Here is a 15,572-nt window from a genome sequence, read left to right as displayed (position 1 = left end):
AATTTGTATGATCCTTTTATTCCCATTGCAAGGCAAAAGGTGCAAATAATTATTAGTACTAAGTTACAGTTTCAACGAGTAATTCGTAGAATTTTGGGCCCTCTTAGGTTGGTCAAGATAAACGCTTCAGTAAATCCTTTTATTTTGCTTCTCATTAGGTACGACCTTAGTTTGGACGTTTATATTTGCATACTTTTTGAAAAGTTATATCGTAGAGAACTCCCTTTTTACTCACCGTCAACAAGCCCTCTATAGACAGCCTTTTGAGAAGTTGCCTTTTTGAGGTGTCTCTTGCCAGACTGCGTTTTGAGAGGTTGTGGCCCTGGAGAGACCGCCTTGTGCTTGTTGCCTTGTTAATTATCTTAGCCGAGACGTTGTGATTGTGTAGTGAGTTGTGACTGTATAGTGGGCTTACTGCCTTGAAGAGCAGTGTTTTGATATGCCACTCTTCAGCTACTACAAGGTATGCGTCACAAATGCCAATGACATCTTGAGATGTTGTCTCACTACGCTTTGCTTCTCTGTTGCAGCACGTGAGCCTTGACGACACCGGCTTAAAAAGATGCGTTCTGATCAGCTATGCCCAACACGGACTGCGCTCTAGTACCACTGAAAGGAAGAAAGGCTATGGAAGATGCCAGCTTGGGAGCTTCGCCATGGGTTAGGAGGACGTGCTACAAAAAACGAGCGAGAGAGGAGGGAGAGAAGTCGACATGGCAGATTAAGAGAAACGCTTTTTTGATTGATGTATAGCCTTTTACATATATAGGCAAAAAAGGCTACCATGCAAACTACAAGTATATCTGCATGCCTTTAAGAGGTGTTTCCCACAAGTGGTATACTGACGAGGGCTTGAAACCAATAATTAGTGTCTATTGCATGATATACTGAATGGCCGTTGGAAATTGAAGAGAATTTCTTCCATATTGTCATGATATACTTAGTATTAGTATAATTATGTTAGTTAGGTATACTAAATGGAATAGATTAAGCTAAATTTTATGTGAATACTCAATAATGAGAAGGGAATAGTTAGATATGGGGGTTACAAAAATATAGACTTTTCTTCGTATTAACTATGAAGGCTCGGCCATGACCCACACATCATAGGGTGAAGGGTGAGAGAAATTTATAATCGACCGGTCCATAACGAGTCTTGAAACTCACAACCAATAGCTCAAGAGATGAACGCGATAAATGTTGCTAAAATGATCGAATTTGCCTTTATGGGACCAATCCGTGAAGACTCATGGACCAAAAGAAAGGTAGGGGAGGACGGGGAAAAAAAAGAGGAATTTTGCGGGCGATAAGAATTCACCTCCAATCGCTTTGATAAATTAAAGGTAGTTTTTTTTAGCTTGAAAGGGTGATTCACAGAGCTGCAAACTGAGCGCGAGCTCAGGTATGGAGGTGAGGCTAAGCTTAAATGGAAGTTAAAGGAAGCAGCTTGTGAGCTCACATGGCTGCATCGCTGCCTATATATAGAGTGCTGATCCCAAAATAGACAATGGGATTTGATCATCAGAAGGCAAGCCTATGGAGTGGCGGAGCTCATGGCAACGCCCGACGGCTATTGTTCTGCTACGTATTGCACCCCAGATCCGTTGTCATCAAATAGCCTTTTTGAGCCAATACCCACACTCTTTGAACTAGCTATAGCCCTCTTTGAGCCAACATCCCGTTTGACAGATGCGCAAAAAACAGCGCTTAATTTCAGTATAAGCGGCATTGACCACACAGCTGGTAGCAACTTAACTTGCGTGCTACACGGTCACCACTCAAAGTGTATTGTAGGCTGCAATTAGCAGTGGCCAGTTGCATTAACATCGAGTGATGTAGATCACTACTTTCCATGGGCCATGCACACCCCACACACCCGATTCACTACAACCTACCCACCATTCCCTTCATGCAAATACCCTAATCCACACACACCCACACTCACACACACATGCACCGACGTGGGATGCAAATTCTCAACCACCTTTTTTGGTCCAACTCTCGTCCACTCCTTGACCTTGTCTAACTTCGGCTGCAGTTGTATACGCTTCAATTTCACTTCAACTCTTTCTTTCTCAGCCTCTCTTTTAGTTGACCTCACTCCCCCCCTAACTCCAGTCGCCATCTAGCCTCTCTCTCTCTCTCTCTCTCTCTCTCTCTCTCTCTCAAGGAAACCCAGGTAGCATTTTCGCTCCCCACCATCTTTTTCATGCTGAACTCTGATAATATGATGCAGTGCCTACCCACCATCAATCTACGCACTGTGGCAAGCAAAATTTTGTGATTTCACAGGCTCAAAGTCGATGCACGCTCACTGCATGGAAGAGATCAAGCACCTTCATACACATGTGGGAACAGGATCCCTGAAAACCGCAGAACTTCACATTATACAATGCTGTCACCACTACAGAGCCACCTTAAAACAGATCTCAATGAGGTGACACTGCAGAGGGAATATATCCAAGCTATTTTCCGCTTGGAGGAACCAATTGACAAGTGGAATCAACACAAGAATTCAGCCAAACTTATCTGGCATCGACGCGGATCGCAGGTTCTCTAAAATCCCACCAAAACACTCTCTTTTCCCTCCCTTGTGTGGTACACACACTCACAAAGAGCATGCAGCTCCTCAAACTACATCTCTCTCTCTCTCTCCCTCCCTCCCTGTACGACTACTTACAGAGGCAGAACTAGAGCCATAGTCTCTCGTTTTATCTCTGTCTCTCTCCCCCAGTAGGACTGCGTATGGTAACGGACTTAGATCGGTGCAACACTTTCTCAGACAACACCAATTAACGCGATGATAATGATGATTTCAAGATGGTTTTTTTTTTTGTTTCCGCTTTTTTGCTTTACTTCATTTTGTACCCACGCATTGTATTAGTTCCATAAGGAGCATGAGCTTGATCCCATGGCCTTTTGAGGATGAGCAATATAACATTTCATTTCATTTCACTCTCACTCTTTCCCCTCCCAGTACCACTACTTACAGCGGCGAACATTGAAGAAGTTCTTTAGCGAGCAATGCAATACTTTCTCCGACAATGTCGCGCAATGACGATGACGAGGCTGTGAACGCAAGAAATTTTCTCATGTAGGAAAATGGAGTCTTTTTTAGTGTTTTTATATGAGCAAGTGTTTTTCATACAATGCTTACCATCATGAGCGCACCTTCATTGACATGCACTAAAATCTAACCTAAATCTAAAAAAAACTAGTCCATCGAATATAAATCTAGATTTAATTTAATCTTAAACTCAAAATAAACCTAAATCTAATCTAATATAACGTAAATCTAAATCTAACGTAAATAAACATAAATCTAATATAACGTAAATCTAACTAAAAATAAACCTAAATTTAACCTAATCTAAGTTAAATAAACCTAAATCTAATCTAACGTTGTCAGGAGTTTTTTGGAAGAAGTGATTGTGCGTATGTATATACACATGCATGGTACATCGAATAAAAGATTGCCCATTTTTCAGAGCCAGGTGGTTACGTGGGGCCCACATGTGTACAGGTAGGACAACATGTACATAGTGCATCGATTTTCACTATCACCAATACCAGTATGTTTTTTCTATAATAATGAGTAATTGGTAGTGCGTAAAACTTCTCGAGGAAGCTATTCGCGCGCCGATGACATGAGGTAAGCAGGTGCGTCAGATGGCATCTAGTGGCGTCAAGAGGTCGAATGGGTTCAATTTTTGCACGTGGATAAGTACGAGCACAACGTAGATGTTTTCTTGTGATAATTATGCATAAAGGTCATCATGAGGACCATCTTTTGGGGCCACTTCACGTGGTGGCGGGATGCATTATTGGAAAAAGCTGAGTGTGAGGTGTGCGGAGGACGCAAAAGGGTGACAAGTATGCACTACGAGGTCAGTTTTTGGCATGTTCGGGGTCCGTTTGAGGTCAACTAAAAGGCCAAAGGTGCCCAAGTAATAAAGTGAAGTGTGGGAACTGAAAAAACAGAGAGAAGACCACAATAAACGTGGATAGAAGAGGAGGAACAGCCGCAACTGCGTTTTTGCTGTTTTTGGAGCCTGTTTTGGCCGTAAACTGCTCATCCGAGGTCGGATTTGAGCACTTTGACCTTGTAGGCTGGGGTTTTGGGCCGTTCCGGACGAGACGGGGCTATCCATTTTTCCAAATTACTCACTATTTTTATGTTGTTTTGGTTGTGTAAGTTTCTCCTATGAGTGAAGATTCTGCTCCAATTTGTGAATGTATCTGGCATATTTTACCCATATTGTGTGAGCTATTTTCCCCATTGGTGTTGGCCCAAGCTCAATTGTATCTAAACATAAAAAATTCTCCTCTTTTGAGCTGAGTTTTTGGGTGTGTGTGTGTGTGTGTGTCTGTGTGGAGTGGGTGAATGGGTAGTCTCTCTCCTCTCACTCTATGAGTGTGTTCCCTATCTCCGCTAGGTGGGTTGTATAAGCTGAGTGGTGTCCCATAGTGTGTGTGTATCTCATCCGAAGAGTGTCTGTTGGGTCATTATCGAGGCGTTCTGTGTGTTTCCATCCCGCTCACAGTCTTTTGGCGCCTCCACGGAGGATCTTCTTTGAGTACCTTCTGCTTCGAGCTTCGAGCTTCGAGATTCGGGATTACAGGTTGCAGACTACAGGTTACAGGTACAGGTACAGGTATAGATACAGTTGATTCACACAGGTACAAGTAGCTGAAGTTTAGGGATACATTATCAAGTGAGAGTGACTTGCAGTTGCCGTGGGTATGCATGATTTGGCGCCATTTTGAGTGCATTGTCTGTTGGTATTGTACGTTACTTGTGGAAACTGCCATTGTACACCTTTGTGGAGTCATACTTGGTTTTATTTGGCAATACCAGCCATTTCTGAGACTTGTTCTGAAAGATAGTCATTTCTGAGACTTAACTATACAAGATTTGCATAAGCCTTCGTAAGAGGGTCGATAGCGTGAGGTTTTATTGAGCTAGGGGATTCTCAAATGTGGATATCCTTTCAGTGATACAGGTAGCCGGAGCACTCTTTTTGTGACCTCGCCATAGGCTATGTACTAGTGATTCCTACTTGATGCTCGGGTTCTATTGTTGGCACTTTATGCATACATATAAAGTCTATATTTTGGGTTCTTACTGCTCTACTTCTGGGGAAACTCTGCCAAAATTTTTCCAAGTTATGATGGCTGGTTTTTTGGTCTTTCAAGCCATTTATGCTGTTATGCTACTGAAATTTTGGCAAAATCAGAGGATAAGCCCGGGGAGGTCGCCTAATAAAAATGTAACCTATCACATGAGTTCAACAGATGGGTATTTACAGTTCTTGAAACTTACAGAAATATATATACAAAAGGGCATTATTTTTTCAAATTTGAAAAAAACTTACAGATTTTAAAGGAAAAGGGTACATCATATTGTTGAAAAAATTCACAGATAAGGGGTTTTACAAACATGTCTTGAACGCACGTGATATAGTGGTTTTACACATAGTGAACCCCCCAAGAGGATAAGACAGGTGTGCTTTCTTGGGAGCTGCATGGTTGACTTTAATGGATGATCAAAATGGCCCTCAATTCACTCCTTTTCATTTAGCTCAGAGAATCGAGATAAATGTTCACGTGTCCAGGAAGATTTTTTTCCAGCCAAGAAGATTACGAGAGATCCTGGAATATCCTTTGCCTGTTGTAATTCCAATGATTAACTGTGAAAACTCATTTGATGTGCACGTGTTTGGCCTTATCTAAAGCTTGAGCGCCATTGAAGTTTCTACGGATTGAGTCAGTCAAAAGTTTGGGTTCTTGCACGTGTGTTCGAAAGGGTTCTCAAAGCATCGTAACTTGGGTAACCATGGCTTTCTCTTATCCGGAGTTTCATGGAAGAAGTGATGAAGATGTAGAATACTTTTTGGAAAAGATGGAGGTTTCCTGTATTAGCAACCAGATTCATGACCCGACACAGATGTTACGTCTTCTTCAATCTGTTTGAAGAGTGATGCATGAGTTTGGTCCAACGCATTTGAAGAGGAGTTGCATGTGGATGATCCACCTGTAAGATTGAGTTGGGACAATCTAAGGCATGGATTGGAAGTGGAGTTTGTGAAGACAGAAGATCCTGACAAAGTGTGGCAAGAAGTACAAGGTTTGGTGCAAAAGGAAGGTGAGCCAGTAGATGCGCACATACGTAAGTTTTCATTAGCATGGGAGCGGATGTGCAAGGCCTTAGCACCACAAGTACCCCCGCCTGACATGATGAAGAAGGATAGGTTCTTGGCTGTTCTTTGGGAGAATGTACGTTGGAGAGTGGAGCTAAAGAAGCCTAGGATATATGAAGATGCACTAGAGGTAGCAAGAAACAAAGAGTGGAAGCTGAGGAAAATGAGTCAGCTAGGGGTGGAGTCTTTGCCCATGAGGCATGAATTTCAGCCTATAGACTCTTTACAAGGTCGCATGCCAGGGGTTCATCATGAACCAGTGGTTTCTGTTATTCCTCAGGTTATGCCAGCAATGGTCACTACAACAGTGCAAGATGATGGGATTAGGCAAGACATGAGGCAAGTTGTAGATTAATGAAGAATCTTAGCCTAAACCTGCTAGGTCAAGTGGGAAGTAATCAAGGTCCGGGGAGGTTTGCAAATCAGCCAGGAGGTGAAGAAAAACCCAAGAATGGTGTTGGACAAAGAAATGGTAGGTTCTGAAGGTAGACGCCCACGTGTTATAATTGTGGAGAGTTGGGCCACATCAGCCTGCAATGTGATAAGCCACCAAGGATGGGGGGAGACATGTATCCATTACCAAGATAGGTGCTAACTAGGTCAAATGATTATGGCATTGAAATTAAGGGAGAAGAAGGAACCAGTGGATTAACCCAGGGAAAGACAAAAGTGATAAGTGTAGTCACCTTGGAGAAGGCATCAAAGCTAGAGGATACATTAGTGATGCCTATTGGGAAGAGGACCACAGAGGTCAAGGAAGGAAGAAGTTCCCCAGGTCCTAGTAAGAATAAGGGAAAGAGCCATGAAGGCGAGGATGTCAAGGCCAAGAGGAAAAGAAGGGCTCGTCACAAGTTTCATGTTTCAGATTTTCCACTAGGGGATAGGCAATTAAGCTATGACTTGAAGGAGGATCTGACAAGCAGGAAGACAGATGTTACTTTTGGGCAGCTTATAGAGATGGTGCCTGAGCTAAAGCAACAGTGGAAGAGGATGGTTAACCCAATGGACAAAGAGCCAGAGAGAGGTTCAGTGAAGGTGTTGGCAATGGATGAGCTACCAGACATTTGTCCAATAGTAGATGTGTGGCACAAAGGAAAAAATCTAGGACAAGGTTATGTGGATGGTGGAGCCCAAATATGTGCCATAACATACTCATGCGTTGAGAAGATGGGTCTTACAATGACTGGGGTGTCAGGCTTCCGGATCAGATTGGCAAACCATCAGAAAGTAAAATGTTTGGGTGTTGTAAAGAGCTTAGCAGTGGTTGATTTTCATGTGATGCCAGCGGGGTTGGGAGCATATCCTATTATAATGAGTAGACCATGGCTACGGGAAGTGGGAGCTGTTCAAGATTGGAGACGTGGTACGATTAGCCTCTATGGAAAGACAGGTACCAAGAAGCTATATCATATGGACACAAGGAAATGATTGGAGGAGCTTTATGAAGATGAGGATGAGTCCAGTGATGAAGACTATTCCACAGTGTCTAATGAGGACAATGATAGTACTACCAGCAGTGATGAGGATGCCGATGTTGCATTCCTTTTGATGGACAAAGAAACCCAGGAGTCTGGTTTAGTTGCATTTGCAAATGAGGTTGAAGATGAAAGTGAAGGGCCTTATGAAGTGATTGAAGGGATGATGCAAACCAAGGTTGAATTGTCAAAGAACCATGAATTGATGACACAAATGATCAGTGGAGACCTCTCAGCTATGGAGAAGGAGATATATTTGCACATGCTGGCTAGTTTTCCTGATTTGTTCATTACTTCATATGAAGAGATCAGAGGGTTCAAGGGAGAAGAGATGCATATAGAGCTAAAAGAAGGTGCTAAGCGAGTGAGTCAAAGGCTAAGAAGGATGGGTCAAGAGCAAATGGAAGCCTTGCGGGAAGAGGTGGACAAGTTATTGAAGGCAGGGTTCTTAGTCCCAGTGGAAACCACAGAATGGGTGAGTCTAGTAGTAGTCAGTCCAAAGAAGGATGGAAAGTGGAGGATTTGTGTAGATTTTAAAACCTTAAATGCAGCCACTAAGAAGAACCCATATCCTCTCCCATTCATCGATCAGATCTTGGATTCAGTGGCAGGTTATGAGAGGTACAGTGTGTGTGATGGATTTTCAGGCTATTTTCAATTGAAGATTGCGCTTAAAGACTGCACAAAGACAACTTTCATTACGCCATGGGGCTGTTATTGCTACACGGTATTGCCATTTGGGTTGACAAATGGACCTTCCTTCTATCAAGAGAGATCAAATTGGGTGTTGGAACCATTCATTGGTAGTTGTGTTAAAGCTTTTATGGATGACTTCTGTGTCTACAGCAATAGGGTTGAGCACCATGAGAAGTTGCAGATGGTATTGGCTTGATATGATGAATGTGGAGGACAACTAAATCCAAAGAAATGTCATCTAGCATAGCCAAGGGTGAAGTTATTGGGCTATATGGTGTCAGAAAATGGCATTGAGGCTGATCCAGACAAGGTTAAGTCTATTATTCTTCTTCCATCACCTACGAGTACTAAGCAATTGGCAACCTTTATACGCAAAGTGAAGTACATGGCGCGGTTTATTCCATTATCTTCACAGCTCCTTTATCCATTACAACAAGTGGCAAAGCATGATCCATTGCAATGGGATGACAAGTGTGAAGAAGTGTTTCATTAGGTGAAAGAGGTGTTAGGGGGTCTGTCAGCCATGCAGGCTCCTGATTAGGAGCAAGTGCTTTATGCAAATCCATCAGTAGGGGATGATGCCATTGAAGCCATGCTATTGCAAAAGGGGAAGGGTAGCCATTATATGAGGCCAGTGTATTGTGCAAGCCGAGTGAAGTTGGTAGCAGAGAGAAAATTCTGGGAAGCAGAGCTAGTAATGGCCATTGTAATATTTTCTTGTCGACGATTTTGTCATTACTTGCCACCACGACCTTTTGTTTTCTTGACAAGTTATTCCTTTTTGCCACAATTAATTAATGGCACAAACATGTCACATGTGGTCAAGAAATGGGTAATTGAGTTGCAAGAGTTTGAGTTCTCTTTTCTAGTGGAAGACAGTACAAGAGCTACCCTAGCCGATTTGTTGACTTACAAGGAGAATCCCCTTCTTGTTAAGGAAGAGGTGGTGAGAAAGGTAGTCGAAGAAGTGCCACAGATCATAAATGCACATGTTTTGTTCTTTGGTGGCTCATACAGAAAGAGCCATGATGCCGCTTCAGGGGGTATAGCACTTTATGATCCAGAGGGGAAGTTAGTATGCAAGAGAGGGTTCAAGTTGGATGCGCATAGTAACAATGAGGCTGAATATGCTACATTGGAAGCTGGATAACACATTTGTTTGAAGCATGGGATTAGAAGGTTGAGCATAAAAGGTGATGCCTTGTTAGTGGTGAATCAAGTGTTGGGTGTGTGGAAGAGCAAGAACACCTCATTGAAGGAAACGTGTTTCAGAATTAAAGGCCTTTAAAAAAAGTTTGAAACATGGAGCATCAGACACATTGAACATTCTCTAAATGGAGAAGCACATGAAGCAGCTCAAAGCATGATTGGGGAGCTATTTGTGTTGAGGACCAATTTACCTCTTTACCATGGCCGAGAAAGTTTGGCTCAAGAAGAGGAGTTTTTGCTAACACGAATCATTCCAAAGGACATTCAAAAGTCTAAGAAGTATGGTTTTGTGCGTAGAGCATCCAGGTACAAATTGATTGGTGATATCTTATACATGAAATGGGCTGATCTCGTGTTGAGACATGTACCTTGGCGGGAGGAGCTTTATAGAGTGTTGGAAGAGAATCATGAAGGCACATGTGGCGGACATTTTTCTCTAAAGATTACCTTGCATAAGATCTTGCAAGAGGGGTATGTATGGCCTAGTTTGCACAAGGATGTTCACCACTGGTGTAGGTCTTACAATAGGTGTCAAGCATTTGGGAAGAGAGTGTTGAATCCAGAGCTACGAAAAACCATTTTGGAGTTTGATGTGTTTGAAAAGTGGGGGATTGATGCAATAGGCTTGTTACCTATCACAAGCAAAAGCTATATTTTTTACTGCAGTGGACTATCTCTCTAGATGGGTAGAGGCTATAGTAGTAAAATAGATCACTGCAAAGGATGTGGAAAAACTTGTGCATGATGAAATATGTTGCAAGTTTGGGGTGCCACTAGAGCTACTTTCAGATAAGGGGCCAGGATTTATATCTAAACTGCTAGACTTTTTATGTGCAAAGATGAAGATTAGGCACCAACATACCACTCCTTATTATCCGCAGTGTAATGGCTTAAATGAAAGATTCAATAGTGAGTTGGTACAAATTATTTCTAAAGTGACAGAGCACCAAGGAAAGAATTGGGATTTAGAATTGCCTAGTGCATTATGGGCTTATCGTACTTCGGTGAAGACAGGTGCACGTTTTACCCCATTTCATTTGGTATATGGAAAGGAAGCGCTATTTCCTGTGGAAGTAGAGTTTCCTGCAATAAAGATGCTAGAGAAGTTGCTTGGGCCACCTAGTGATGCATTCAAAGAGAGGCTCTTACAGTTACAAGAGGTTCAGTTGGATAGGATGAGTGCATTGGAGCATTATGGGCAGATGCAAGATAAGGCTTTGGAAAAGATAAATGAAAAGGTCAAAAGTAAGGGTATCAAGAAGCATGACTTGGTTTTGCGCTACAGCAGTAAGTTGGACAACACCTTCCAAAAGAAGTTTCAGATTAAGTGGGAAGGCCCTTTCAAGGTAGTGGAGTGTTTTCCAAATGGTACATATCAGCTGTCTACCCTAGATGGGATTCTACATAAGTCAAGGGTAAATGGATTGCGTCTTAAATTGTATCATGCCAGGTTAATGATGGTGGAGCAAGATGAGCTGTCTGTGGAGGAATTAATGTTGGTGAGGGATGAGGAGACTTGTGACGCGGCGAGTCTCATATCTCTTTTTGTTGCTGATGATCATGAATGATCTAGTAGGCTAGGGGATGGGCAAATTATGTAAGGAGTTTTTTGGAATAAGTGATTGTGCATATGTATATACACGTGCATGGTACGCTGAATAAAGGATTGTATTTTCCAGAGCCAGGTGGTTACGTGGGTCCCACATGTGTACAGGTAGGACAACATGTACATAGTGCATCGATTTTCACTATCACCAGTACCATTATGTTTTTTCTATAATAATCAGGAATTGGTAGCGCGTAAAACTTCTTGAGGAATCTATCCGCACGCCGATGACATGAGGTAAGCAGGTGCGTCAGATGACATCTAGTGGCGTCAGGAGGTCGAATGGGGTCAATATCTGTACGTGGATAAGTACCGGCACAACGTGGATGTTTTTGTCAGGCAAGGCATCACTTAATTCCTTGAAATAGAGGGAGCTTTAGTTTTATTGCTCCAACCACCACTTCCTATAGTCTTTCACTTGCTAGGGCATCTGCTTCTTGGTTTTGAGCCCTTGGGATATGGTGTATTTGAACTTCTTCAAACTTACCCAACAAGGTTTTTACACCACTTAAGTGACTCCTTAAATTAGGATTCTTGCATGTCCATGCTCCATTTACTTGCCTTACCAGAAGTAGAGCATCCTCAAATACATTAAGGCGTTGTACACCTTGCGAGACGTACCATTGTAGACCCTTGGTTAGTGCTGCATACTCAGCTTCATTGTTAGAATGTGAATCTAACAATTGGCCCAACAAAAATACCTTTGTCCCTTTGTCATCAAAGACCACTATGCCTGCAGTTGCTTTGTCGGACGCTCGCTTGTAGGCTCCATCAAAGTAGAGAGAGTATGCTCCTTCTACCATCGGTGGTACTGGAGGTAATCGGACTTCTCCTTCCTTTCAAAGACTTGGTAGGTCATGAGTCCCCCCAAACTTGCCCTTGTCGTGCTTTCTACCTGTACCGTGTAGTCAAACTCTTGCAGACGAACTAGCCATTTAGTAATTCTAGCAGACACATCCATGTGTTGTACAACATAGGGAAATATTTCATCCGTGGTTAGAATCACAAATTGCTTAGGCAGCAAATATGACCTAAACTTTGTAGTTGCAAATCTAAGAGCTAGGACTAAGTGTTCCACATGGGTGAAACCTTTCTCTCCTGCTGTCATAATTCGACTAGAGAAGTAGATTGGCCTCATGAAAGATGTCATCGTATCCTTTTGGAGTAGCACAGCCCCCAATGAGTCATCACCAACACTTGAGGTGACATATAATTTTTCATCCCACTTAGGTGGTGAGATAGTTGGCAGAGTGGCTAAGACCTCCTTTACCTTGTTGTAGTGATGTTCGCTTTCCTCGTCCCAAGTGAAAATTGATCTTTGAGTGAGTTGTTGCAGTGGTAGAACAAGTTGTGATAGTAGATGTATGAATCTACTTATGTACCTCACCTTCTGTAGAAAAGAAACCAGTTGACATGCGGTCGTTGGTGAAGGTAGGGCTATGAGTGCGGACACCTTACTTGGGTCGGCATTGATACCTTTTGCTGAAATTTCATGGCCTAGTAGAATGACTTTACTCTCCCCAATGTGGCATTTATCCACATTTAATTGCCCACCTAGGCTCTACAACCTGGCCAAACCTTCAGTTACCTTTTCTAAATGTGAAATACGGGAGCTATATATACAAAAATCATCAATGAACACTCTTATGGATGTTCCAAAGAACAGTTGAAAAACATATGTGACATATCTTTGGAATGTGGCAGGTGCATTTGTGAGACCAAATGGCATAACCCTGTATGGAAAACAACCCCATGGCGTGATAAAAGTGGTTTTTAGCTGATCTTCCAAGGCTATGCGCATTTGAAAGTATCCAGAATAACCATCACAGACGGTATAGCATTCAAAACCCGCTACTTCATTCAAAATTTCATCCAAGAAAGGGAGAGGAAAGTGGTCTCTCTTTGTAGCTGCATTTAGTGGTTTGTAGTCAACACAGACCCTCCACTTACCATTATTTTTAGGCGTCACCACTACGGGTGACACCCATTCTGAGTTTTCTACAGGATAGATGAATCCCGCCTCCAGCAGTTTCCTTACCTCGGCTAAGAGTGCCTTTTCTTGTATGACCCCCAATCGTCGTAGCTTTTGCACAACTGGTTTTACCCCTTCCTTCAGCTTAATATGATGTTCCACCACTGTAATGCCTGTGATTCTTTCATAGTTGTCAATGAACAGGTTAGGAAATCCCATCAACATTTGCAAAAAACTATCTTTCTCCTCAAGTGTTAATTCCGTAGACAACATACCCTTCAACCTACTTCCTCCTAGGCTAGGTGATTTGTTCTCCTCTTCATTGGGTTGCCCTTTTGGTGATGGATCACCAGTTGTGCTTACCATTTGTGGATCCTTCATAATGATACCCATCACATCAATGGAACTGTCACTTTCGTAGGTGGATGTGGTCTCCTCCTCAGAACTGGAAGATTCGCTAGTGGTTTCATCTGCCGATGTTTCCAGATTCATTTGCTTCTGCTTGCCAATCCTCATGTCGTAGTAGATTGTCTCCCCTTTCTTACCGGTCATGCGTAGAAGGCCAGTACCCCAGTCTTGTTTTTCCTTCATGGCCATCAACCATGGCCTTCCCAAAATTAGTGGATAGCCCTCCCCCTTAGTAGGCATTACAAAAACATCTACCTCTACCTCAGTGTTGAAAGCTTTGATTTTCACGGCACTTACCACACCCACACACTTTACTTTTGCGTTGTTTGCCATCTTTGCCTTGCATGGAGAAGGCCTGTCAACCTCGAGCCCTAATCAAAGCATCATAGCTTCGCTCATTACACAGATTTGTGCACCTCCATCAATGTAGGTGTTTCCAACCCTCTTTCCTTTTATGTTTACGTCAACAATTGGAAGGATGTCATCCATGTTGCATCCCTAAATTGCTCCGGCTACCTTTGTTTTGGAGCGTCTTGTACTTACCATTTTAGACCATTGTCGCCTTACTTTAGGTACAAGATGTAGCAGCTGTGGCCATGTAATCTTTGGTCCTTGCTCTGCCACATCCAATGTTAGATCATAGGGCTTAGAACTTTCCCCTAGCTGGAAGTCGGTGATGCCCAATTTCCGTCGTGGCCTGGATGGCCTCTTGCTAGTTTCTCCTCTCATGGTTCTCTCATCATCTGATTGTGTAGCTTTCTCCCTCCTAGCTCTTTTCACAGTCATGGCTTCAAGTGGTTCTAAAAAGGTTACCTTCTCCTTACCCTTGTCCCTCTCCTTTGCTCTGGGTGGATCCACTACTATGGCTTTTCCTTTCTCTTCTAGCCTTATGATGTTTACAGGGTGATCAGGTGGTGGGGCTGGTGGAAGAGGTGGGATGGATGCTTGTAGTGGTGTCTGGGGTGGACGTAGAATTTGTGTTGGTGGGGGTGGTGCTCGGGGTGGGGGTGTTCTTTCTCTAGGGGGTGACAATTGGTTCCTCCTACCTCCTCTATTATAGTTTTGTCGTGGTTTGGGACAGTAGTACATACCGTGACCGTCTTCTCCGCAGTTGTAGCAATGATACTCCCTGTTTTGTCGTCGTGCTCTTCCAGGGTCTTGATCTCTTTCTTGACTCCTCCCTTGTTGTATTAAGTGGACAGACAAATTATGCAGTTGGTCAGTAATATGGGCCAACATATCTTGTTGGTCATCTCTTACCCCAAGAGCCGGTGGTGGTGGTGGAATGGTGGTTGTCATAGTTGCTGGTCGACGCGATGTTCCTGATTCTGTTGACTCGGTTTCTTTGGATTTCATTCGCAGCTTCTTGTCTTTAAGGCGAGCAATCTCAACGGCTAACTCGTACGTAGCCGGGAATCTACCTTTCACCTTCTCCTTGAGAAGCGGCCATAAGCCATGCGTGAACCGATCTTTTTTTAGGAAATCGGGTGCAACTTCCCCCCTAGCCAGTGACTCAACCCACCGTTCCCACAAATCCACAAATTTGGACTCATAGGTGGCATATTCTAAAAGACCCTCCTGCTTCAAGTCACTCAACTTGTCCCACAACTTTTCTGAAGTGGTACCTCCCCCAAAGCGCCTCTTAAAAGCGGTTTTTAAGGGTTCCCAGTCATCCTTGGTTGCTTGTGGAAGTGCATTGTACCATGATCTAGCTTCTAGCTTCATGAGATGCTTAAAGATTCTAACCCGGGATTCATCCGTATCTTTGTTGCTCACTACACATGCTACTTCAAAGTCATCTAGGAAGTCTGTTACCAAATCTTCCCCCTTCTTTCCTTTAAATGTTGGAAATGCTACACTTGCCATGATTACTAAGAGAGAGCTAGAAAGACACACTGCTTAACTTGCAAAAGTTTTTTTCTTCTTTACAAGGAGGCGTGTATACCCTCTTATACTAGGACATAGATTAAAACTTCAAACGGTACATTGCCTTGTACCAAAGGTAG

Source organism: Adiantum capillus-veneris, chromosome 1 (genome assembly GCF_014529385.1).
Source record: "Adiantum capillus-veneris isolate H3 chromosome 1, ASM1452938v2, whole genome shotgun sequence".
In the NCBI taxonomy this organism is placed as follows: domain Eukaryota; kingdom Viridiplantae; phylum Streptophyta; class Polypodiopsida; order Polypodiales; family Pteridaceae; genus Adiantum; species Adiantum capillus-veneris.
The sequence above is the reverse complement of the archived record's forward strand: the minus strand, read 5'-3'. Positions refer to the sequence as shown.